The sequence below is a fragment of the Oncorhynchus mykiss genome, chromosome 7, assembly GCF_057628025.1.
Source record: "Oncorhynchus mykiss isolate SJ-2025 chromosome 7, ASM5762802v1, whole genome shotgun sequence".
In the NCBI taxonomy this organism is placed as follows: Eukaryota; Metazoa; Chordata; class Actinopteri; order Salmoniformes; family Salmonidae; genus Oncorhynchus; species Oncorhynchus mykiss.
In genome coordinates this window covers 27241292-27267548 of record NC_143028.1, presented here as the reverse complement: position 1 = coordinate 27267548, position 26257 = coordinate 27241292, and the positions used below count along the sequence as shown (strand labels likewise).

At 42.1% G+C, this 26257-nt stretch overlaps 1 long non-coding RNA gene across 1 annotated transcript; it reads left to right on the top strand.

Annotated features, from left to right (window-relative positions):
- Positions 1 to 4352: 4352 nt before the first annotated feature.
- Positions 4353 to 5587, top strand: LOC149982501 (uncharacterized). Its single transcript, XR_016497481.1, has 2 exons — positions 4353 to 4659; positions 5077 to 5587. It is a non-coding gene; the product is annotated as an uncharacterized LOC149982501 (long non-coding RNA).
- Positions 5588 to 26257: the final 20670 nt, after the last annotated feature.

The following is a 26257-nucleotide window of genomic DNA, read 5'->3' as shown; positions in this document are numbered from 1 at the left end:
TAAAACTGACTATCCTAAAGATCCTCGACTTCGGCGATATCATCTACAAAATAGCTTCCAATACTCTACTCAACAAACTAGATGCAGTTTATCACAGTGCCATCCGTTTTGTTACTAAAGCACCTTATACCACCCACCACTGCGACCTGTATGCTCTAGTCAGCTGGCCCTCGCTACATATTTGTCGCCAGACCCACTGGCTCCAGGTCATCTACAAGTCATGCTAGGTAAAGCTCCGCCTTATCTCAGTTCACTGGTCACGATGGCAACACCCACCGCTGCTGGAGCACGCGCTCCAGCAGGTGTATCTCACTGATCATCCCTAAAGCCAACACCTCATTTGGCCACCTTTCCTTCCAGTTCTCTGCTGCCTGTGACTGGAACGAATTGCAAAAATCGCTGAAGTTGAAGACTTTTATTTCCCTCACCAACTTTAAACATCTGCTATCTGAGCAGCTAACCGATCACTGCAGCTGTACATAGTCGATCTGTAAATAGCCCACCCAATTTACCTACCTCATCCCCATACTGTTTTTATTTATTTAATTTTCTGCTCTTTTGCACACCAATATCTCTACTTGCACATGTTCATCTGATCATTTATCACTCCAGTGTTAATCTGCTATATTGTAATTATTCGCCTACCTCCTCATGCCTTTTGCACACAATGTATATAGACTCTTTTTTTCCTACTGTGTTATTGACTTGTTTATTGTTTACTCCATGTGTAACTCTGTGTTGATGTCTGTTCACACTGCTATGCTTTATCTTGGCCAGGTCGCAGTTGTAAATGAGAACTTGTTCTCAACTAGCCTACCTGGTTAAATAAAGGTGAAATAAAAAAATGTCCAGAACAGACTATGGGAGGGGCACAGTACTACATAGAGCCATGATTACATGAAACTCTATTCCACATCAGGTATCTGATGCAAGCAGTAGAATCAGATTTAAAAATCAGGTAAAAATACACCTTATGAAACAGCATGGACTGTGAAGTTCCCATCCTGACAGACACCTAGTTAAGTTCGCTGATGACAATACCTTGATCAGCCTGATGCATGATGACGAGGAACACCATGGCCTGGTCCTAAATTACTATGTAGAGTGGTGTGATGAATCACACTTGGTCCTCAATATTAACAAGACCAAAGAGATGTGCATAGACTTCAGGAAGCAAACAACACCTACTTCAGCAACATTTATGACTCACCACCTGGATTCGGTTTTATGTAGCAACATTTGAAATGGTGTTTTTAACATTGGATAAAAGTAGAGACTAAGCTACAAAATTATAAAGTTACAAAACGGTATATCATTCACTGCATTTTTGAGGAACAATGGGAAACTAATTCTGCATTGAAAGTTGTAAACTCACTATTGAGAAAATGTCCTTTGAATGTTTTGGTATCTACTGTAGTAAAGAGCTCTTTGTCTACACCCATTCGTTCACACCCTCTTAAGCTTTAGCCCCACCCATCTCATTTTGCTCTCGGAGTGTTCATAGGGCACACTTGACGCTCTGGCCAAAGATTTGTTTACATCTGGATAACATGAAAACAGCCTTACCTGCTCTGCTGGCTAACATTATGATCTAACTAGCAAAGCAAACTGCTTTGGGATACGAATAATGTCAGCTAGGGAGCCAGCCAGCGAACGCTAGCCAGCTAGCTAGCTAACAGTACACTTTAGCTTCAGACATGTAGCTAGCTAGCTAGGTAAACAATGTGTAATATCACACATGTAACGTTAGCTAACGTTAGGTAGTTAAACAACAATGAACATAGTGACAATCATGTCGTTACTACCCTGCATGATATGCTGGGAGCTAACCAATCAGGTTCAATGTTAGCTAGCTAATATGGGGAACTAACTAGCAAAGCAAACGGTTCTGGTATACAAATAATATCATACACTTAACGTTAGCTAGGGAGCCAGCCAGCTAGCGGGAAAGGGGATACCTCGTCAGTTGTACAACTGAATGCATTCAGCTGAAATGTGTCTTACGCATTTAACCCAACGTTGGTTAGCTAGCTAACAGTACAACTTTAGCTTAAAACAGAGGTCAGAGCATAGAGATTGTAGAGGAATGCAAATCTCTGGGTGTCCTCTTAGACAATGGGCTTCAGTGGTATAAATGTACAGACCTGATCTACAAAGATAATCAACAAAGACTATACTTTCTAAAAAAAACTGGGATATTTTAATGTTGACTGTGACTCTGTTTTACAAATCTTTCATTGAGAGTATTCTTACTTTTTGTATTGTTTGTTGTTTTGGCAAACAATAACAGCACTTATTGTGAAGTAACAGCGCTTACAGTTGACCTCATTGACTTACAGTTGGCCACATTGAAAGTCAATGAGCTCTTCAGTAAGTCCATTCTACTGCCAATGTTTGTCTGTTGAGATTGCATGGCTGTGCTCAATTTTATACACCTGTCAGTAACGGGTGTTGCTGAAATGGCCGTACCCACTTATTAGAAGTCCATATACTTTTGCATTTGTGTATTTTGCCCACGTCACTTTAATCAGCTATCTTCATGTGCCACAATCGGGCACATGAAACGTCTGCCTTCTTCTCTGGCTCTATCTTACATAAGAACGAGAGCCCACAGTCCTTAGGAACAGTCTGCTTCTGTGACACGCTTTCAGTTTTGCGCGAAAGCTGCCATTCTATCCACGGTTTCTGGTTTGGGTAGGTTCTAATAGTCACAGTGGGAACAACATCCACTATAAACTTCCTGTCGAGCTCAGTCACTGTGTCTGTATATACATCAATGCTATTATCAGAGGCAACCCGGAACATTTCCCATTCCGCGTGATCAAAACAATCTTGAAGCATGGATTCCGATTGGTCAGAACAGCTTTGAATAGACCATAGCACGGCTTCTTCCCTGTTTGAGTTTCTGCCTATAGGAAGGGGGGAGCAGAATGGAAAAACTATCTGATTTGCTGAAGGGTGGATGCGGGAGGGCCTTTTAGTCATCCCGGAAGGGGGAGTAACAGTTTATTCTGTATTAAAACTTAACAGAAGACTCCACTATGCAAGTATCCATTTCAATAGAACATCACTGCAACAACTGTTTCAAATCACTCTCTTCTGAGTGTACAGAGGGCAGAATATCTAATGAATTTGCAAACTCCGGTTGATGATTTTATGGGATCATTCGGGATGCTAGCGTCCCACCTCACCAACAGCCAGTGAAATTGCAGGGCGCCAAATTCAAAACAACAGAAATCTCATAATAAAAATTCCTCAACCAAGTATTTTACACCATTTTAAAGATACACTTCTCGTTAATCCAACCATAGTGTCCAATTTCAAAAAGGCTTTTTGGCAAAAGCAGAGCATGTTAGGTCAGCAACTAGTCACAGAAAGCATTCAGCCATTTTCCAACCAAAAAGAGGTGTCACAAAAAGCAGAAATATAGATAAAATTAATCACTAACCTTTGACGATCTTCATCAGATGACACTCCCAGGACTCAATGTTACACAATTCATGTATGTTTTGTTCGATCAAGTTCACATTTATATCCAAAAATCTCAGTTTACATTGGCGCCATGTTCAGAAATGCCTCCAAAACATCCAGAGAAATTGTAGAGAGCCACGTCAAATAACAGAAATACTCATCATAAACTTTGATGAAAGATACATGTTTTACATGGAATTAAAGATAAACTTGTTCTTAATGCAACCGCTGTGTCAGATTTCAAAAAAGCTTTACAGCAAAAGCACAATATTAAATAATCTGAGAACAGCGTTCAGCCACAAAAGCAAGCCATACAGTTCCCGTCAAATTGTGGAGTCAATAAAAGTCATAAATAGCATTATAAATCTTATCTTATCTTTGCTGATCTTCATCGGAATGGACTCCCAGGACTCCCACTTCCACAAGAAATGTTTGTTTTGTTTGATTACGTCCATATTTATGTCCAAATACCTACATTTTGTTCGCGCGTTTAGTTCACTATTCCAAAGGCACAATGCGCGAGCGCAAAATCCAGACGAAAAGTCAAGAGTTCCATCACAGTTTGTAGAAACCTGTCAAACGATGTTTACAATCAATCCTTAGGGTCTTTTTATAATACATTTAAATGAATTCACTTAAATGAAACTACAAACCTCAGATTTCCCACTTCCTGGTTGGATTTGTCTCAGGTTTTTGCCTGCCATATGAGTTCTGTTATACTCACAGGCATCATTCAAACAGTTTTAGAAACGTCAGAGTGTTTTCTATCAAATACTACTAATAATATGCATATATTAACATATGGGACAGAGTAGCAGGCAGTTTACTCTGGGCACATTATTCATCCAAGCTACTCAATACTCTCCCCCTGTCACCAAGAAGTTAAATGTCGGCAAAAAAGCGTAATTGTTGCCAGGAGCGTAGTTAGGAGCGTAGCATCAACGCTCTGGATAACATGAAAACAGCCTAACCAGCTCTGTTGGGGCAAGTACAATGGTCAGAGTTTGTTTGGGGGCTAAAGCTTAAGATTTTTCGTATGGCATTGCACACGGTCAGTGTGAACCAGAGTGACATGACACAACAACAATGGGCCAAGCAAGCTGTACATACAAAACAGAAAGGACACAGGACATCTTATTTAATGAAAGGGGTTGCAGTCTGTCGTGAAGCTTTCATCCATGTATACCGGTAAGAGTTTTGTTCCAGTTTGATATTATACGTTTCTCATTTTGTCAAAGTTATTTTCATTGCAAGTTAAAGCTTGTTGTTAGCTAGCTAGCCAGCTAGCTGAAGTTCGATTGCTGGCTTGCTAGCTAACATTGAGCCTATTTGCTTAACTTTAGCTAGCTATGACAATCGGCTTGTATTGCTAGTACTCTATGGTTTGGGATTATGGTTAATTGTTTAGCTGGCTAGCTGGCTAGCTACATGTCTAAATAAAATATCCCAAGTTAAAGCTTGCTGTTAGCTAGCTAGCTGAAGTTAGATGGCTGGCTTGCAAGCTAACATTGTGAATGAACTGTGTGTAGTGATGTTCTCAGAATGCCATTTCACATCTATTGTATAATAATGCTAAAATATTTGTATCTGGAATTTGTCTTTCAGCATCAGTAGAACATGCCTGTCTCTCCTCCAACAGTCATACAACGAGAATGGTCTAATGCCTCCCATCAAAAAGAGAGCTGGCCCAAGCAAGCACAGGTTACACCTGAAGGATGAGGACTGCAGCGAGTGGTGAACTTCATCAACAACTACACAGAGGATAATGCAATAGTATTACCAGGACGCAAACCAGGACACAAACACTTTGGTGGAAAGCTGCTGCCATCCGATGTGACAAGAGACACAGTCTGATATCAATAACCATGACAGTTGGGGAGGAGTGAGCACTTTGGGGAAGCACTTTGGGGAAGAGGTCAGGTCAGATGAAGTGAGGAAGAACAGATATCACTAAGGTTCTGTCTAGCAATATAGGTACATTGGCTGTTCAATTGTGGAGGAGGAGACTCCGCCTAGGAGAAAGGGTTAAATATCAGTGCTTGTGTGAAATGTTTTTTTTTTGTCTGAATTACATCTGTATCGACCCTTTGGGAATAATTAAACATGGTTAAGCTTCTCTAGTGTCCGTGAGTTCTTTACTAAAAATTTGAACCTAACAATATATTTTTGGCAACTTTTACTTCACTACATTCCAAAATAAAATAATTTACTTTTTACTCCCTATACACTGCTCAAAAAAATAAAGGGAACACTAAAATAACACATCCTAGATCTGAATGAATGAAATATTCTTATTAAATACTTTTTTTTTACATAGTTGAATGTGCTGACAACAAAATCACACAAAAATGATCAATGGAAATCAAATTTATAAAAATCAAATCAAATGTATTTATATAGCCCTTCGTACATCAGCTGACATCTCAAAGTGCTGTACAGAAACCCAGCCTAAAACCCCAAACAGCAAGCAATGCAGATGTAGAAGCACGGTGGCTAGGAAAAACTCCCTAGAAAGGCCAAAACCTAGGAAGAAACATAGAGATGAACCAGGCTATGTGGGGTGGCCAGTCCTCTTCTGGCTGTGCCGGGTGGAGATTATAACAGAACATGGCCAAGATGTTCAAATGTTCATAAGTGACCAGCATCGTCCAATAATAATAAGGCAGAACAGTTGAAACTGGAGCAGCAGCACAGCCAGGTGGACTGGGGACAGCAAGGAGTCATCATGTCAGTCCTGAGGCATGGTCCTAGGGCTCAGGTCCTCCGAGAGAGAGAAAGAAAGAGAGAATTAGAGAGAGCACACTTAAATTCACACAGGACACCGAATAGGACAGGAGAAGTACTCCAGATATAACAAACTGACCCTAGCCCCCCGACACATAAACTACTGCAGCAAAAATACTGGAGGCTGAGACAGGAGGGGTCAGGAGACACTGTGACCCCATCCGAGGACACCCCCGGACAGGGCCAAACAGGAAGGATATAACCCCACCCACTTTGCCAAAGCACAGCCCCCACACCACTAGAGGGATATCTTCAACCACCAACTTACCATCCTGAGACAAGGCCGAGTATAGCCCACAAAGATCTCCGCCATGGCACAACCCAAGGGGGGGGCACCAACCCAGACAGGTAGATCATATCAGTGACTCAACCCACTCAAGTGACGCACCCCTCCTAAGGACGGTATGAAAGCGCCCCAGTAAGCCAGTGACTCAGCCCCTGTAATAGGGTTAGAGGCAGAGAATCCAAGTGGAAAGAGGGGAACCGGCCAGGCAGAGACAGCAAGGGCGGTTCGTTGCTCCAGAGCCTTTCCGTTCACCTTCCCACTCCTGGGCCAGACTACACTCAAGATGAGTCTTCAGTAAAGACTTAAAGGTTGAGACCGAGTTTGCGTCTCTTACATGGGCGGCAGACCATTCCATAAAAATGACCTCCCATGGAGGTCTGGATTTGGAGTCACACTCAAAATTAAAGTGGAAAACCACACTACAGGCTGATCCAACTTTGATGTAATGTCCTTAAAACAAGTCAAAATGAGGCTCAGTAGTGTGTGTGGCCTCCACGTGCCTGTATGACCTCCCTACAATGCCTGGGAGTGCTCGTGATGAGGTGGCGGATGGTCTCCTGAGGGATCTCCTCCCAGACCTGGACTAAAGCATTCGCCAACTCCTGGACAGTCTGTGGTGCAATGTGGCGTTGGTGGATGGAGCGAGACATGATGTCCCAGATGTGCTCAATTGGATTCAGGTCTGGGGAACGGGCGGGCCAGTCAATAGCATCAATGCCTTCCTCTTGCAGGAACTGCTGACACATTCCAGCCACATGAGGTCTAGCATTGTCTTGCATCAGGAGGAACCCAGGGCCAACCACACCAGCAAGGGGTCTGAGGATCTCATCTCGGTACCTTATGGCAGTCAGGCTACCTCTGGCGAGCACATGGAGCACATGGCCCCCCAAAGAAATGCCACCCCACACCATGACTGACCAACCAATCTTCATCTGTGAAGAGCACAGGGCGCCAGTGGCGAATTTGCCAATCTTGGTGTTATCTGGCAAATGCTAAACGTCCTGCACGGTGTTGGGCTGTAAGCACAACCCCCACCTGTGGACGTTCGGCCCTCATACCACCCTCATGGAGTCTGTTTCTGACCGTTTGAGCAGACACATGCACATTTGTGGCCTGTTGGAGGTCATTTTGCAGGGCTCTGGCAGTGCTCCTCCTGCTCCTCCTTGCACAAAGGCAGAGGTAGCGGTCCTGCTCCTCAGTTGTTGCCCTCCTACATTCTCCTCCACGTCTCCTGATGTACTGGCCTATCTCCTGGTAGCGCCTCCATGCTCTGGACACTACGCTGACAGACACAGCAAACCTTCTTGCCACAGCTCGCATTGATTTTCCATCCTGGATGAGCTGCACTACCTGAGCCACTTGTGTGGGTTGTAGACTCCGTCTCATGCTACCACTAGAGTGAAAGCACCGCCAGCATTCAAAAGTGACCAAAACATCAGCCAGGAAGCATAGGAACTGAGAAGTGGCCTGGTCACCACCTGCAGAACCACTCCTTTATTGGGGGTGTCTTGCTAATTGCCTATAATTTCCACCTGTTGTCTATTCCATTTGCACAACAGCATGTGAAATTTATTGTCAATCAGTGTTGCTTCCTAAGTAGACAGTTTGATTTCACAGAAGTGTGATTGACTTGGAGTTACATTGTGTTGTTTAAGTGTTCCCTTTATTTTTTTGAGCAGTGTATTTTCCCTGACATCCAAAAAGTGCTTGTTACATTTTGACAGGAAAATTTTCCAATTCACACATTTATCAATAGAACATCCCTGGTCATCCCTACTGCCTTTGAACTGGCAGACTCACTAAACACAAATGCTTTGTTTGTAAATTATGTCTGTGCTGTAGTGAGTGTTGGAGTGTCCCACCTGGCTATCCGTCAATAATTTAAAAATATATACTTTTAGACTTTAACTCAAGTAGTATTTTACTGGGTGCCTTTTTACTTCAGTCATTTTCTATTCAGGTGTCTTTTTATATACTCAAGTATGACAATTTAGTACTTTTTCCACCACTGGATGTGGCTGGAGGTTATAGCATTTCTTTCACATGACGCTTCAATTTAGACAAGTGTGTCTGGGTAAGCATCAAGTAATATTTATAAAATATTTTTCTCTGGACACTTCCCTTGATTTTTTCCTTATTGTAGGCTATTACCACTTTTAATCTTACTACACTACTCACTGTTTAGCACATGACCTCACATGTGAATCTTTAAAGAGCTGGGTGAGGCTGGCTTAAGAGGGTGTGAACAATGCTGAATGGGTGTAGACAAAGGAGAGCTCAACAGTAGGTACCAAAAATTCTAAGGCCCTTTTCTCAAAAGTCAGTTTACAAGATAAACAACTTTTAAAGCAGAATTACTTTCCTATTGTTCCTCAAAAATGCAGCGTAAGATATACCAATTTGTTGCTCTGAGTCTCTCCTTTTTACCAATGTAAAACATTTTTTTTTTGCTACATAAGACCGAATCCAGGTTGTGAGTCACAAATTTGCATTGTTAAAATCCCCAGCTACAATAAAAGTGGCCTCAGGATATGTGGTTTCCAGTTTGCTCAAAATTCCAGTGTAGTTCCTTGAGGGCCGTCGTGGTATCGGCTTGAGGGGGAATATACAACCAAAGAAAATTATCTTGGGAGGTAATACGGTTGGCATTTGATTGTGATATATTCTAGGAAAAAGGAAACCGCTCACTGATCTTTAATAATTGTATTTATTGTTCTCATGGCCTTCGTCAGAGTTTTTGTGAGTAATTTTTTTTTTTTAGCAACCTTATGTAGACCTATACGTAAGCTTATTAAAGATCAGTGATACTACCAAGAGCCGTGTGCGGTTTCCTTTTTCCTTCATTTTGTTCAACTGTTACCATGCACCTGCAAAAAAGATTGCGCAGATGTGCGAGTGCCTTTTGAATTTTGAATTGTGAGTTATTCTAGATTGGGTGAACAAAAGGACTTGAGTTTCTGTGCATTATCACAATCACACCATGAGTAGTTAATCATGAAACATACACCACCGCCTTTCTTCTTCCCGGAGAGGTCTTTATTCCTGTCTGTGCGATGTACTGAGAACCCAGCTGGCTGTATGGACAGAGACATTATATTCGGAGAGAGCCATGATTCCGCGAAAGTATGTTACAGTCCCTGATGTCTCTCTAAGGAGATCCTCGTCCTGAGCTCATCTACTTTATTATCCAGAGACTCAACATTAGCGAGAATATACTCGGTGGATGATGTGCACTTCTCCTGAGTTGGACTACAAGTCCACTCTGAATATGTCTTTGCCACCGGCGGCGTCTTGAAGCAGCCTCTGGAATAAGTTCAGTTGCCCAAGGGAACAAAGCATCCTAATTGGGAAAGTTGTATTCCTGGTCGTAATGCTGGTAAGTTAATAACTTATTAACCAATGTTTCAACAGACAAGCTGTCTTCATCAGGGTTTAATGACAAACACTGCAGTTCACTAGTTTATATTGTGTCATAGAACACACACAGGTGTCTGTAATCATGTCCGGGTGGGGCCTGATATCATTGGTTAATTCTTAGATATAAACAAAACATACAAAAAACATGGATAGCATTCGATCATAGATACAATTTGGCTACATAGACCTTGAAACATTTACAATGAATAGCAAAATCACAATGGCTTCAGATCAAAGTCTACGTTGAGATCGAAGGTAACAAGGGTCATTAAATTAAAGATACAGGCAATCTCGCATTTATACAATACATTGTTGAGGTCACTCCCTCTCCTAGTGAGGGTGACATGTTAGATGCCGATATAACGTAGAGACGAAATCGAGTTGATCGCTTCCAAAAAGTGGGCATTCAGACAGAAACAACTTTTGGATATTATAGCCTGCGTTAAACTCTGAGACTATCAATCCCGACAGAATAAGAGCAAATCTTAGATACTAATTACTAGTCTGCAGCTAGAAAATATGTCAACCTTGGATGCGAAGACCGACAACCGCCGAACCAACTTTTCTATGAGAACATTTCTGAATGGTACTTTGAAGTATCCATTCTAACCACAAAAGGGAGCAGAGAGAGAGAAGCTCGGACGAACTCTCCAACAGAAGGACTGAGAATTCCAACAGAGATCATAACGACACACTGGGCGTAAATATATATTGATTGCAATTATTCCCAAATGAGTGAGAGTTCATGTGCAAAGGATCAGCATTTCAATGAATATAATCGGCTTAGCCCACAAGGGAACCACCACTATCATTTACTTATTGTGTTTCTTTATGCATTTCTGTGATTATTTAGTTAGTTAGTAAATAAATGATTAAGACAATTGGTGTATGGATGATTCATAGTAAAGGCTGGGTTTGTGCAGATAAGCAACAATTTACGTTTGGAATGAGTCTAACATGAGGTAAAGAATAATTCATTAATTAGAAGACTAGGAAAATTCTAACTTTGTAATCTGAAGATTTTCCTTGGTGCCCCGACTTCCTAATTAATTACATGATGTGTTTAATCACGTAATAATAATTACAGAGAATTGATTTGATAAAATAACAGTCCTCCCTTTAATGATGCCAAAGACACGACAACCCTCTGGAGAGCCCTGTGGTTGTGGGCAATGCAGTAGCCATACCAGGCGGTGATACAGCCCGACAGGATGCTCTCAATTGTGCATCTGTAGAAGTTTGTGAGGGTTTTAGGTGCCAAGCCAAATTTATTAAGCCTCCTGAAGTTGAAGAGGCGCTGTTGTGCCTTCTTCACAACACTGTATGTGTGGGTGGACCATTTCAGTTTGTCAGTGATGTGTTCGCCGAGGAACTTCTCCACTGCGGTCCCGTTGCCCTCTGCTATTTCCTGATGTCCACGATCAGCTTCTTTGTTGTGTTGACGTTGGGTGAGAGGTTATTTTCCTGGCACCACACTCCCAGGGTCCTCTCCTCCTCCCTGTCGGCTGTCTCGTCATTGTGGAGGCGTTGTTTCTTACCTTAACCACTTGGGGGCGGCATGTCAGGAAGTCCAGTATCTACACTGCCATGCCCATCAGGTGTTGGCAAACACCTCAGAAGGGACAAAAGGTGATGCAACAATTTCAAAGATTTTACAGAGTTACAGTTCATATAAGGAAATAAGTCATTTAAAATAAATTCATTTGGCCCAATCTGTGGATTTCACATGACTGGGCAAGAGTGCAGCCATGGGTGGGCCTGGGAGGGCATAGGCCCATCCACTTGGTAGCCAGGCCTACCCACTGCGGAGCCAGGCCCAGCCAATCAGCATTTCTTCACAAAGAGCTTTATTACAGACAGAAATATGCCTTAGCACCCCCTCAGAAGCCGGTTAGACGTGCTGACAAATGATCTAAAACGACGTTGGAGGCGACTTATGGTAGAGAAACAAATATTAAATTCTTTGGCAACAGCTCTGGTGGATATTCCTGCAGTCAGCATGCCAGTTGCACACTCCCTCAAAACGTGGGTCCTCTATGGTATTGTGTTGTGTGACAAAACTGCACATTTTAGAGTGGCCTTTTATTGTCCACAGCACAAGGTGGACCTGTGTAATGATCATGCTGTTTAATCAGATTCTTGATATGCCACACCTGTCAGGCGGATGGATTATCTTGACAAAGGATAAATGCTCACTAATAGGGATGTAAACATTTGAGAGAAATACGCTTTTTGTGCTTATGGACAATTACTGGGATCTTTTATTTCAGCTCATTAAACATGGGATCAACACTTTACATGGTGCGTTTATATTTTTGTTCAGTATGTTAAGACAGAACATCACAAGTGTTTAGTAATATTACCCTTTTAAAGTGTCACTCATCAACTCTTTCTTGTTTTTCTACAGATGGGCAGAAGAGATGCTTTTGAAATGGAGTTCTCTGACTGACAGGTTGATACAGATTGGGAAAGATCTTGCACTCAGCATTAAAATTAAACAAGACACATCAATTATTTTTATCATCTTTTGTTTTTATTGAACCAAATGGTACTATCAATATAGGGTATAGGGTTTATTATCAATGGGGGGTATAAGGTTTATTCCACACTGAACTGTTAAACTTGCTCAGCAATTGCACACTTCTCATATTACTCTGTAGACTACTAACTGATGCAATTTGAATTGGTCAGTAGCCTAGAGATTGGAATGAAAAGAGGTCTATCCTCCTGCATCTCACATCTGCCTATAGTTATTGAAGTCTGCCTGCTGGACCCATGAGTTCTGGCAAACTCTGTCATATCCAGGATGGAGTGTCATGAACTCCACCTCTCCTGCCACCTGACTGCAACTGTCCATAATCTGTAATACATTACATAGATGGAATGGACTTCATCACCCACTGGAGACTTGAAGACAGAACCTCACTTAGAGAGCTGTGCATGTGAGTGTGTGGTTAGATAAATCCTTAGATTTGGCCAAATAGACAACTAGAATACCGTTCTGGTTAGACAGATGAAGTTGTATTCTACACACAACTTATTTAATTTGCTTATTAAGAGTAGGCATACTGTCTTTATTTACAGCATAAAATGTTTTGTCTTTGTAAAACGAACACCGTTTTTTGGTTGATAAATGTATTGACACTCAAGCTGGATGATGTTTGTGCATTGTCCACATCTAGCCTAAAACTGTTGTAGGGATATTAGTACTTCTGAGATTTTCCCTTAAAAAAATATTTTGAAACTGCAGTAAAAGTAACTGCAGTCGACTGGTATTTTTTTCCTTCAGTTTAACTGCAATTATACTGCACTCTAATGGCAGTTACACTGCAAAATTACTATGGTAAAAAAAAAATGTTATTTTGGATGCAGTATTTGCCGCATACTGCACTCTGACTGTAATCATTTTTGTAAGGGTGTCCCCCAGGAAAGATCTAACAGCGGACAAAAGGAGAGATGAGACAAAACCAGAATATTGTGTTGTAGGACAGTTAAGCTGACTCAAGACAGGGCATTCAACTCGCAGTTCATACCGTTTCCACGGTAACATGCATTTATATGACATGCTGAAACATTGAAACTAAGCTGCAAGCTACTTTTGTAGCAAGCTGTTGTAAAACGAGTGTCTTCTGAAACACATTCCAGACACTGGCTCTTGCTAGCTTGCCATAACTGATTTGACAGCTAGATAGAATAGCCAACTGCAGCTATCTGCTGTCAGCTTGCCTAAACACAAGGTCAGTGCAGACTTAAGCCTACACATAAAACTGAATTAGCTGACCATCTGGAGATGGCGAGTCAGTCAGGAGGGGAGAAAACCTCCTTCTCTCCCTAGCAAACTAGCTTAGCTGACCTCGCTGTACTCACTACTGGCCTTGTTTGTTGTGATTGAATGGCAGACACCTGCAGCTATCTGCTGTCAGCTTGCCTAAACACAAGGTCAGTGCAGACTTAAGCCTACACATAAAACTGAATTAGCTGACCATCTGGAGATGGCGAGTCAGTCAGGAGGGGAGAAAACCTCCTTCTCTCCCTAGCAAACTAGCTTAGCTGACCTCGCTGTACTCACTACTGGCCTTGTTTGTTGTGATTGAATGGCAGACACACCCAAGAAACACCCACATCAAACAACACCCCCAAGGCAACTCTTGATTGCCTTCTGTCATGGCCGCTAGCATTTCTTAAGGAGAATTGATGAAAAACAAGGCCAAATCAGGAAGTGCAGTTACCCTTTAATAGTACTAGACATATAACGTCAGGTGTCCTAGTGTTTAGAGCGTTGGGCCGGTAACCGAAAGGTTGCTAGATCGAATCCCTGAGCTGACAAGGTAAAAGTCTGTAGTTCTGCCCCTGAACAAGGCACTGTTCCTAGGCCGTCATTGTAAATAAGAATTTGTTCTTAACTGACTTGCCTAGTTAAATAAAGGTTCAATTAAAAAATACATAAAAAATTGCCTGATGGTATAGATAATTACCTTGACATGCTTCTCAGATAGGAGCCTGGTTGTTCTTGAGAATAGCACAGATACTCTAGTGGCGCTCTAACAATGAAAATAAATGTCTTCAAAAATTGAAGGCAGTTGGGAGGAGGCAAGTGGGACCGTTCTAGCCGATGAGAGGGCAGATATTCATGTCAACAACAGGCACATCGGTTTCCACTAGTTACCACAGCTACAAATCAAAATTGGCTACATTTATAATACAGCTTGCTAGACCACCCGAGAGGTGGGGAAAGTACTGGATTGAGCAGAGTAGTGTGACGCTGCCACAACCTTTGTTTTAAGGGTATGGTCCAGCATCAAAGCACAGGACACCAATACTCAACACAAATATAGAAAATCATTACCTTTATTTATAAACTACACAATTTCCTAAGACAGCGTGCACGAAATGCTAGGTGACCTACTAAATTCCGGCAGTCTCTGTAATCCAATCATCAGTGCTGCAATGACCCTAATACCCTGACTACACCGCTCGCTCCACATGTGCGAGCGTTGCAAAATAAATTTAGCAATCTGTTATTCAATTATTGCACCCACACTGCTCGTGCGCGCCAACGAGCGTCTGCGTTGCCAAGGGCTAAAATAGAAGTCATTCTTATTTCTGACGCATATCGCGCTGCAAGTCCTGCCTCTCCCATCCCCTCATTGGTTTATAGAGGCAGGTACCCACGTGCCATCTCCTCATTGGTTATACCCACGTGGGTGATTGAAAGACTAACTGTTTTGCCGGTTGAAAGTGTAGATTCTAATCACCATATAAGTTCAAAGATGAAAAAACCTGGGAGGAGAGATGACTAGAAACGATTCGGTTGACCGTTTTATGTGTGGATTAATTGTCGGAGTAGAGGACCTTTGTGCATTTCAGGTAAAATAACAACTCAATGTTTATATCCCAGGACAAATTAGCTAGCAACCGCAAGCTAGCTAAATAGGACATATTTGCCATATGTGTTTAATGCTTTTTGACCTGTCCCCAAATTAATGTAATTGGTTCAGAGTTTGTTTTGATATTTTCACCTGCGTGTCATGATCGCGTTTGGTGTAGGGGGACAAAATAAATGTATGCACGATAACGCACGATGGCACACTCGCACAGCCGGTTTGGGTTCAGTGTAAGAAGGGACAGAGGCTATTAAGTGTGATAAAGTGCTAAAAGTGACACTACACACACTAGTGACGTATATGGTTAAGGAGGCCTGAACATCCAAGGTTGTACTACTACTACTTCGCTGCAAACTGGGCCTAGCCCAATGAAATGAAACTGTACAACATTCAAATTCACTGCACAAGTGCATAATAGTCTACATACAGTCCAGAGACCCACACATGCACTGAATAGGCTACAAACAGTACAGGAACAACAACTAGGCTATACTCGGAATCACTGTAGGTTTTAGTTACACAGAATAGAGGAGCGCACTACCCTTGCAGCTTGCTCTGCTTACAAACACTGATAAAGCTTAGCTAATTAATTCACATGTCCAAGAACACACTACAACGTGCAGTACGGTCTTTTCCCAAAAAACAGGGAGATGGCTCTTACTCCAAGCAACCCCACTATCTTATCTGGTTCCACAAATTCCACCTCAATACCTGTCTTTGTCACCGACTGCCCTACCCAGCAGAGAATGACAACCTGATGAGCATACTTGCAAAGGCTACAAGCACAATGTTCCTCAAAGCACAGCTCCCCTACCAAGACCTGCCTGTACTCTTGGCTCTGCCTTATATCAGAACAATTAGTTCATGATTTAGTGACGTCCTTCCTTACAAGCTGTCCCACAGCGTCACCACCATTTCGCAAAAATGAATGAAAATTAATTCAGAAATTCAGAGAAAATTATTTAAGGTTAGGGTTAGACATAAGGTTAGCAGTGTGGTTAAGGTTAGGTTTAGGTTTCAAATCACATTTTAAGAAAATAAATTGTTGAAATAAACAGGATTTATGACTTTGTGGTTGTGGTAATTAGTGACGACCATGCAAATAGTTTTTTCTCGAAATTGCCAGAATGCCACGTGTCCTACTTATATCATTACACTTGGAACAACCTAAGCATCACAAAATGTTTATTCGATCAAATAAGCCACACGTAGCGAATAAGCCATTACATTTCGACACTCATTGACCTCCATACAAAAACTCCTTGGTTGGTGAGCAAAAACCCCCAGAAAAAAACACCTGCTGGAGAAAACAGATTTTGTGCACAGTTATCACTCTGGCTTTGCCAATGTTTTGCTCCATTAGCCGTTACAGGTCAGGTACTGTTTGGTGTAGCACAGAACATTTTTGACCAATCTTAACTTTCACCTTCAACATCAACTTCCACCTTGTGCTGACTGTGATGTTAACAGGATGTCACGTGAGTGTCATCATGACATGCGGCACTTTCGGGTGGACACCTACCTGTCTCAATCAATGAAAGCAGATTTTAAATAGACAAGATGGCGGTGTACACGTTGGAGATATGGGATCAGAGCATGACAATGGTCTATTTTACGCTGATCCGGCTGCACACCGAGGCTAGGGGGAGTGTTGGAAAGATTTTTCGCATTAAGAGAGGAACTGTTGTCATTCACAATGTATGTAAAAAAACAGACTTTGTTGACTTTCTACGTAATGAAAAGAAAATGTGTCTCCTTGCCTATGTAACAGACATATTTGGAAAAAATGAACACTAGCATGCAGGTGAAATACAAAAACATTCTACAGATGAGTGACCAAATCAGTTGATTCAGAGTAAAGAATTCTTAGAGAGAACATTTTTAAAGCGAACCATGGCCCTTTCCCTCGGCTGTGCATGTTTCTAACAGAAACAAAAACGGAAAACAACTGCTCACCTCCAATGCTTGGAAGAGCACTTTGGGACCTACTTCCCAATCTGTTTGACTGTGATTCTGGCTCAGTTGACATGCCGGTAAGTGAAATCGATTAGCTGATCGAGCTGTCATGTGACCGAATGCTGCAGACAATGCATTCACAGGTCACCATGGAGGAGTTTTAGTTCCTGATTTAATGGGAATAACCTGCTTTCTCCCTCTGAGCATTATAACCCATTGTACCTTTCGCCAGCTCATATCTGTGTGAAGCTGGATTTAGTGCTCTCGTCTGCATTAAAATCAAATATCGATCCAGGTTAGATGTGACAGCCATTATCTCAGACTAATTTATAATTGACTTTCATAGCCCTTTTTTAGAAGTATGTGATGGGGAGTTGAGAAGACAATTAGAAATATTAGAATGTTTTTCAACTGACTGCCATAGCCACAAATAAAAAAGTATATATTTTTTCATATGGTTCGGGTTGGGAGAATTTTCAAATATCAAAATGGGGTTGTGGGCCAAAAAAGGTTTGGAACCCCTGAATTAGAGTGACCAGGAGTGGGCTCGTACTGATTAATTGTGTGTCTGTGGAACAGAGGAAGGAGGCCGTGGGCATCACAAGAGTTGTCATCTGAAGTGTCGTGCTTCGAACTCCAGAGTAGAGCACCTAGCAAAGATGATAGTGAAGAAGTTGATGAGAATAAGGATGGATAAAGAGAGCTAAAATAACCATGGAAAACAAGTCAATTGATAAGACTACTGCTTCACAGTATGTAGTTTGATCGCTATTGATAAGAATATGTACCTGGGAGATCCGTATGTGGTTTCCAAGATGATGAAGAAAACGTTGAGTCCGTGAGGGTGACCAGAAGTGGAATTGTTTTGATGTTCTGTGTGTTGGAACAGCAAAGGGAGCATGCGTTGCACCTCTCCAGTATCAAGGAGAAAGAGGTGACTTTCTTCAATTTCTGGAGCCGGGCACCAATTAAATAAAATAAAATAAAATAAAATACAATTAAGGGTGTTATTGCTGGGGTCTCTCGGGAAGTTGAGCTTGAGATGATTTAAGCAGATCATTCCTGAAGTAGTTGGTGTTCGTTGATTGTCTGTATGGTCTCTGGAAAAAAGGAGGATAGTCTGTCTGTGCTACTGTTTTTTGATGAGGAGTCTCTCCCTTCACATGTCAAGATGGGTTATTGGGAATTATCCAGTGGAGGCATGTGTTGAGTGTTTGTAGAACACTGGATATGAGTGATAGGTTTCCTGCAGTAGTGGAGGATAACGAATGTTAGAATTATGGTGGGAATCATGCACTGTGAGTGCCCTGTAAGGGAGAAGGAGGCTGCGATTGACAGGGTAAGGACTGTCTATCGTGTCTCTTTATGCCGAGGCGTCGAGAAGAGTAAAAGAAAGTGTTGCCATGGTGTATATCGGTTGCCACATCGGTTGCAATGGTGGAGACACCACAGTCTAGTGCTGTGGGTGCCATTCGCCAGGTGCATTATCGAGATACTCTTGTGGTGAAAATGGTTAACTTTCTGGCATTTATTGCTATGGTGATAAACTGCACTGCCAGAGTGGATAAGATCTCAATCATTTTGATATCATCATATCTGCAGCTGAACGCTTGTTGGGATTGGAGGATGTCACAGGAGAGGAACTTCACGGAGTACTGGCTGAAGCAGTTTCATCCTCTCAGGTCCCCAGGTCTGTATAGGGCTCTAAGTGAATTTTGAATGACTGAGGATTACTTTTTTGTTTTGTATTTAGTTTCTCAGATATTTGAGGAGCTTCAAAGTTTTCGTTTTGTCCATTTCAGTTTTGGATTTCACCCTTTGTAGATTTTCACCAAAGAAGTCAAAAGGCTTTCCTATGCGGAGGCAATTAAAATAGTTGAGGGAGCTAGTGACATTAGTGTTGAAGATATGGTATTGGATGCACCAATATTTGTCAATCTAAAGAAAGTGGATTTTGTGGCGTTCATTGCATCAGTGAAAAACTGTATTGCTCATGTCGAAGAAATTGGTCATCATAGAGACAAAGGTTTCGCTAAAATCTATCAAAAATAATCCCAATGCATTTCTATGAGCATATTTTGGATTTAAGCTTGTTGCCTGCCTTCCAGCCTTTGGGACAACGACTCCCATTGTTAGGGCAGAGACATGAGAATCTTGTCATTATATACAGATCTCTGATAGAGAGCAATAGCAATGGTGTCTTTTTGTAGGCACCAACTCCACCATGGCTCATTAGCTAAAGCCTATGGGGAAATTAATAGTTTTTTTTGAGGATTGTTGGATAAATGCCAGAAATAAGGTCTGTGGTAAACACAGTCTTGAGAACAAAATGTATAAGATCTATGAGGTAACCTTCATCAGCTAATTTCACTTTGTGTGAATTTTGAAGCATTTATTTAATCAAAACAAGCACATTAAGCACAGAAGTGCTTCATAATATTTAAATGTCATGTAAAATGACTATCTCAGATCTCCTAAGCTTGTGTTAACCTCAGACTTTATTTTTGGCCTTTATCCCAAAACCCCATTCTTTCCCAATTAATTTCCCCCATAGGAATGGCTGAACGAACCAGGGAAACAAATTTCCGTTTTTTAGGACCACAAGTTGACAAGCTCTATTGTGGATGCAGCAGAAAAGTATCTGGTGCTTCAGGAATTCACAGCAGAAGATTTGCAAGGGTTATTGGCGACAGAAGATGTGACGCCTTCCCAGGCTCTTGTGTAGGGACCAGACATGGAGAATTGATTTTAAGACAGGAGGGAGCATTTGGATTAGGGATTTTAGGGTAGTTAATGAGATTTTTTTATTATCCACTATTACATTTTTTATCCCACACAGTATGGGGCGGCAATCAAACTCTTTGGACTTAGTCCACTGTAAAACCCCAACGAAGAGCAAGGGGTTTCCACTAGATAGCACAGCCACAAGTCGAAATTGGTTATCGTAAAAATTCATGAAAGCAAAAATGAGCTTTTTGACCTTCATTTAAGGTTAAGCATAAGGTTAAGTTTAAAGTGACATTTTAAGTAGATACATTTTTTTAAATGGGCAGGGTTTATGACTTTGTGGGTGTGGTAACTAGTGACGACAGAAAAAAGGGTCCGAATGAGAAGGAAAGACGACGGAAGTTGGCGTGAGTTGTGGTGGGCATTCTATGTTTTGTGTTCTATGTTTTCTATTTCTGTGTGTTTGGCCGGGAGTGGTTCTCAATCAGAGGCAGCTGTCTATCGTTGTCTCTGATTGAGAACCATACTTAGGTAGCCTTTTCCCATCTGTGTTTTGTGGGTAGTTGTTTTCTGTTTTTGCACCAGACAGAACTGTTTCGTTCGTTCTTTTTGTTATTCAGTTTTCAGTTCTATTAATAAATCATGAACACTTACCACGCTGCACTTTGGTCCACTTCTTCAAACAGCCGTTACAGAAGTGGATGATGAGTTTGAATCAAGCAAAGTTGGTGAAGACAAATGTTCTGAATGGTCAACAGTTGTATCGAAAACCAGAACAAAAGGGAAATGGTCTTAAATTGGAGTGGAGGATACGTGTATAAAGGATAATGAATCACTTCTTGTTGGGATGCGTTTGTTGAGTAAGGATGCAGATGTGGGAGAACCGTTTAAGGTGTCAAAAATGGTGAAGTACACACTGGGAAAAGGGGAGTCTCAGGGCGACCAGGAGTGGTCTTATTTTGATTTACTTCTCTAGGCTAGGGACGTTTGCGTCCCACCTGGCTAACATCCGGTGAAATAGCATAGTGCAAAGATTCTAAATACACCATTCTAATATTAAACGTTCTTGTAAATACATGTATCTAACATCATGTAAAAGCTTAATCCAACCGCTGTCAGATTTCAAAAATACTTTTCGATGTTAACATACCTTGCGATAATCTGACCACAGCCCGCCGCACACAAGTATTACTAGCATTTTTCAACTAAGCATTAGCGTCACAAAAGTCAGAAATAGCGATAAAATAATCAATTACCTTTGAAGATCTTCTTCTTCTTTTGGCAATACAAAAGGTCCAATCTTCACAATAAATGATTGTTTTGTTTGATTAAATCCATTTTTATAGCATAACACGACACATTTGATAAACAGCTTGTGTCATGAATTCCGTATACTTAAACTTTCAACGAAACATTCGATGTAATTACTCACACTAAATTTACATTTATCTATTCATGGTTGGTTTCATTACAATCCTCTGTTTGTTAGTAACACAACCATACCTGATGGTTCTTTTTACACAACGTATTGACCGAAAGGAACTGATTTGAACACACCAAACAATGACCTCATTGTGCGCCAATGATATGACCAGTGCTTCTTTGATTGACTGTATTTCTGCCCAATGACCACTGATCGTCTTGAAATCTAGCTTGGTAGATAGCCAATGAGCTGAGGTAAACGGCAATATCTAATGGTTATATCCAGGAAGACCAGCTTTTGAACGAAAGTCGAGCATAACACAACCATTCGCCATTGAAATTTTTACCTGAAGGAGCCACTTTACGTGTAGCAGTATTGAGTTGAGATCATTTTCCGCTATTTTATTGAAAGAATTATGGCGAGTAAATCTGGAAAATCAAAGGCAAAGTCCAGGTATACAGATCTACACAATATTATTGACAAAATTGATAGAGAAAGTGACAGAGTTACTAGAAGATTTGTCAGATTGTGAGACAAGTTTGGACTCCCAATGAAGAAAAGTTTTTGCATGGAGAAGACCCAATTCTCGATTGGTAAGTAACTCTCATGCTGTTGTTTGATATTAATAATATCAAATATTATTCATTTGAGTTGTTTTGGAGATTATTTTATTTTATTTGACATATACTGCTCCAAAAAATAAAGGGAACACTTAAACAACACAATGTAACTCCAAGTCAATCACACTTCTGTGAAATCAAACTGTCCACTTAGGAAGCAACACTGATTGACAATACATTTCACATGCTGTTGTGCAAATGGAATAGACAACAGGTGGAAATTATAGGCAATTAGCAAGACACCCCCAATAAAGGAGTGGTTCTGCAGGTGGGGACCACAGACCACTTCTCAGTTCCTATGCTTCCTGGCTGATGTTTTGGTCACTTTTGAATGATGGCGGTGCTTTCACCTGGTAGCATGAGACGGAGTCTACAACCCACACAAGTGGCTCAGGTAGTGCAGCTCATCCAGGATGGCACATCAATGCGAGCTGTGGAAAGAAGGTTCGCTGTGTCTGTCAGCGTAGTGTCCAGAGCATGGAGGCGCTACCAGGAGACAGGCCGGTACATCAGGAGACGCGGAGGACGCCGTAGGAGGGCAACAACCCAGCAGCAGGACTTTGCCTTTGTGCAAGGAGGAGCAGGAGGAGCACTGCCAGAGCCCTGCAAAATGACCTCCAGCAGGCCACAAATGTGCATGTGTCTGCTCAAACGATCAGAAACAGACTCCATGAGGGTGGTATGAGGGCCTAACGTCCACAGGTGGAGGTGGTGCTTACAGCCCAACACCGTGCAGGACGTTTGGCATTTGCCAGAGAACACCAAGATTGGCAATTTCGCCACTGGCGCCCTGTGCTCTTCAGAGATGAAAGCAGGTTCACACTGAGCACATGTGACAGACGTGACAGTGTCTGGAGACGCCGTGGAGAACGTTCTGCTGCCTGCAACATCCTCCAGCATGACCGGTTTGGCGGTGGGTCAGTCATGATGTGGGGTGGCATTTCTTTGGGGAGCCGCACAGCCCTCCATGTGCTCGCCAGAGGTAGCCTGACTGCCATTAGGTACCGAGATGAGATCCTCAGACCCCTTGTGAGACCATATGCTGGTGCGGTTGGCCCTGGGTTCCTCCTAATGCAAGACAATGCTAGACCTCATGTGGCTGGAGTGTGTCAGCAGTTCCTGCAAGAGGAAGGCATTGATGCTATGGACTGGCCCGCCCGTTCCCCAGACCTGAATCCAATTGAGCACATCTGGGACATCATGTCTCGCTCCATCCACCATTGCACCACAGACTGTCTAGGAGTTGGCGGATGCTTTAGTCCAGGTCTGGGAGGAGATCCCTCAGGAGACCATCCACCACCTCATCAGGAGCATGCCCAGGCGTTGTAGGGAGGTCATACAGGCACGTGGAGGCCACACACACACTACTGAGCCTCATTTTGACTTGTTTTAAGAACATTACTTCAAGGTTGGATCAGCCTGTAGTGTGGTTTTCCACTTTAATTTAGAGTGTGACTCCAAATCCAGACCTCCATTGGTTGATAAATTTGATTTCCATTGATGATTTGTGTGATTTTGTTGTCAGCGCATTCAACTATGTAATGAAAAAAGTATTTAACAAGAATATTTCATTCATTCAGATCTAGGATATGTTATTTTAGTGTTCCCTTAATTTTTTTGAGCAGTGTATTATATTTTTTACATTTATTTTATCTAAACATGGAACGGAACAGCACCTCACCTTAGTGATTTAGGTTCCCTACTCTATATATAGTGTGTGTCTTTATTTCACTGTCCCTCTGATTCTGATTGGGAGCCCCCACTGCCAAGGTGCCCATCCCCCACAGGAGCTGGATCATCTAGCCGGACCCCTGCTGTCTCCGGCTCCACACCTACCCCCGCCCTGCCAGGTGTAGGTGGGAAGTCTGTGACAAAGAAGCGGAGGTGGGGAAGAGATAAACCTCCAATCAGAGAGGAGGAGGGTCGTTGGCACTCTGTGCTGGAGGAGGATGTGGTCCCTCCACCTCCAATATTCAGACCAAAAAGGCCGTCAGGACCTCAGCTGGACATGACCTCCAAGTACAGCCACATGCATCTTTTTCAGTTGTTTTTCACCTCGGCAGTCGTTGATTCCCTGGTGTTTAACACAAATAAGTACGGAACTAAGAAGCAGGAAGGCAAGAAAGAGGGATGGAAGCCCATTTCCATGTCAGATCTTTTTTGTTACCTGTCGATGGGTCTTGTGAAGCTGAAAACACTGAAATACTACTGGAAACCTGCTCCCCTCTATCAACTGCCTTTCCCCTCCACTGTCATGTCATGCAAAATGTTTCTGACATTCTCACGTGCGCTACATATCAGTGACCCAGAAGTTGATGATGACAACGAGAAGACGAGGCACAGCAAGGTTTTCTGCCTGCCCAGAACTTTTCCATCAATTAGACGATGGTAGCCTCAAAGGCCAGAGTTGGCCTAAAACAATACAATACGTAACAAACCAACCAAATGGGGTTACAAACTGTTTGTTTTGGCTGATTCTATGTGTGCCTACACTTGCAATTTAATGGTTTATGATGGGAAGAGCAGTTTTGTGACCAGTAAGGGACTCAGTTATGATTCCGTTATGGAGTTATTCGATTTTCAACTGCTGGGGAAGGGCTACAAACTGTTTGTGGACAACTTCTACACAAGCCCTACCTTGTTTGCAGACCTGAGGAAGCAGGATGTGTGGGCTTGTGGCACCATTCGGACCAACAGAGTGTGCTTTCCGAAAACAAAGGTGAATGACATGCCTAAGCGGGCTGAGCGGGGTACCATGAGATTGATTCGCCAAGATGGCCTGCTCTTTGTGAAGTGGATGGATACCAGAGAGGTGGTCATGTGCTCCAGTATCCACAAGTCCTTCAGTGGAGATCACGTCATCAGGCGTGTGAAAGGCGCTACTGGGGCATGGACCACCAAAAATGTCCCCATTCCTGCAGCTATCAAGGACTACAACAAGGGCATGGGAGGTGTGGACCTGTCAGATGCACTGGTTGGCTACTACAATGTCCCCTCTACGTATGTCCCCTCTACGTCTGTCCCTTCTACTCCAACCAGTGGTGTTCACCTGCCCAGATTAATCTCTGCAGGTATGAATGTGCCTCAGGGCAAAAAGGGCACAGTGGGGAGGCGTAGATGTGCGCTTTGTCACAGGAAATGCCCCATCACCTGCACCACCTGTTCAGTAACCCTCTGCTTTACAGCGGAAAGAGACTGCTATTGGGCATGGCATCAGAAGCACGATATTGTGTAGAGGACGGAGGGTCTTCACAATATTGTACATTATACATTGAATATGTGTAAATAGTTACCCTTGTTATTTTACATTTTTTCAAATTGTCATATCATATTTTTCTTTTGGGGGGGGGGGGGGGGGGGGGGGGGTGTTAGAATTGTATTTTTGTATTTTGTATATAGTCATTTACTTCAAAATATATCACTGTACCAATTCGGCCACTTGGGTACATTTGGGCATCTTGTGTGGGACACCTGGGTGACTACATGCTCAATGTCATGTAGCTCACTCATTCCTGAAAATATATTTCTGAAACTTTTTTCTAATACTGTTGCCATCTTATGTTCTGCATCAAAATCATCCCCAGCAACCTATCTGTATGTTTGGCTGTTCATGTTCAGTTGAAAGATGATGCAGCAACAATAAAAAAAAAGCAAATGTATGTTTATTTCCTATTTCCTCTTCTACCAGATCTATGGTGTTATATTCTCCTACATTCAATTCACATTTCAAATAATACCAAGAATATGCATATCCTTGCTTCAGGTCCTGAGCCACAGACAGTTAGATTTGGGTATGTCTTCAGGTGGAAATTGAGAGAAGGGTGGGGTATCCCAAAGAAGTTAATTGTATTTCTGAAGAACAGAGGAAGATTGCAGTGAGCCTCAAAAGAATCGGTACAACATAAGTTTTGTGTTTTAAACTAAGGAGTAGAGCACCTGTCAAAGGAGTGTAATGGGAATTTTATGTTTGTGCTTTTCTTATAACCAATTTCTGTGATTTATCGTGTTCTGTAAACCAATTTACAGTGCCTTGCGAAAGTATTCGCCCCCCTTGAACTTTGCGACCTTTTGCCACATTTCAGGCTTCAAACATAAAGATATAAAACTGTATTTTTTTTTGAAGAATCAACAACAAGTGGGACACATTCATGAAGTGGAACGACATTTATTGGATATTTCAAACTTTTTT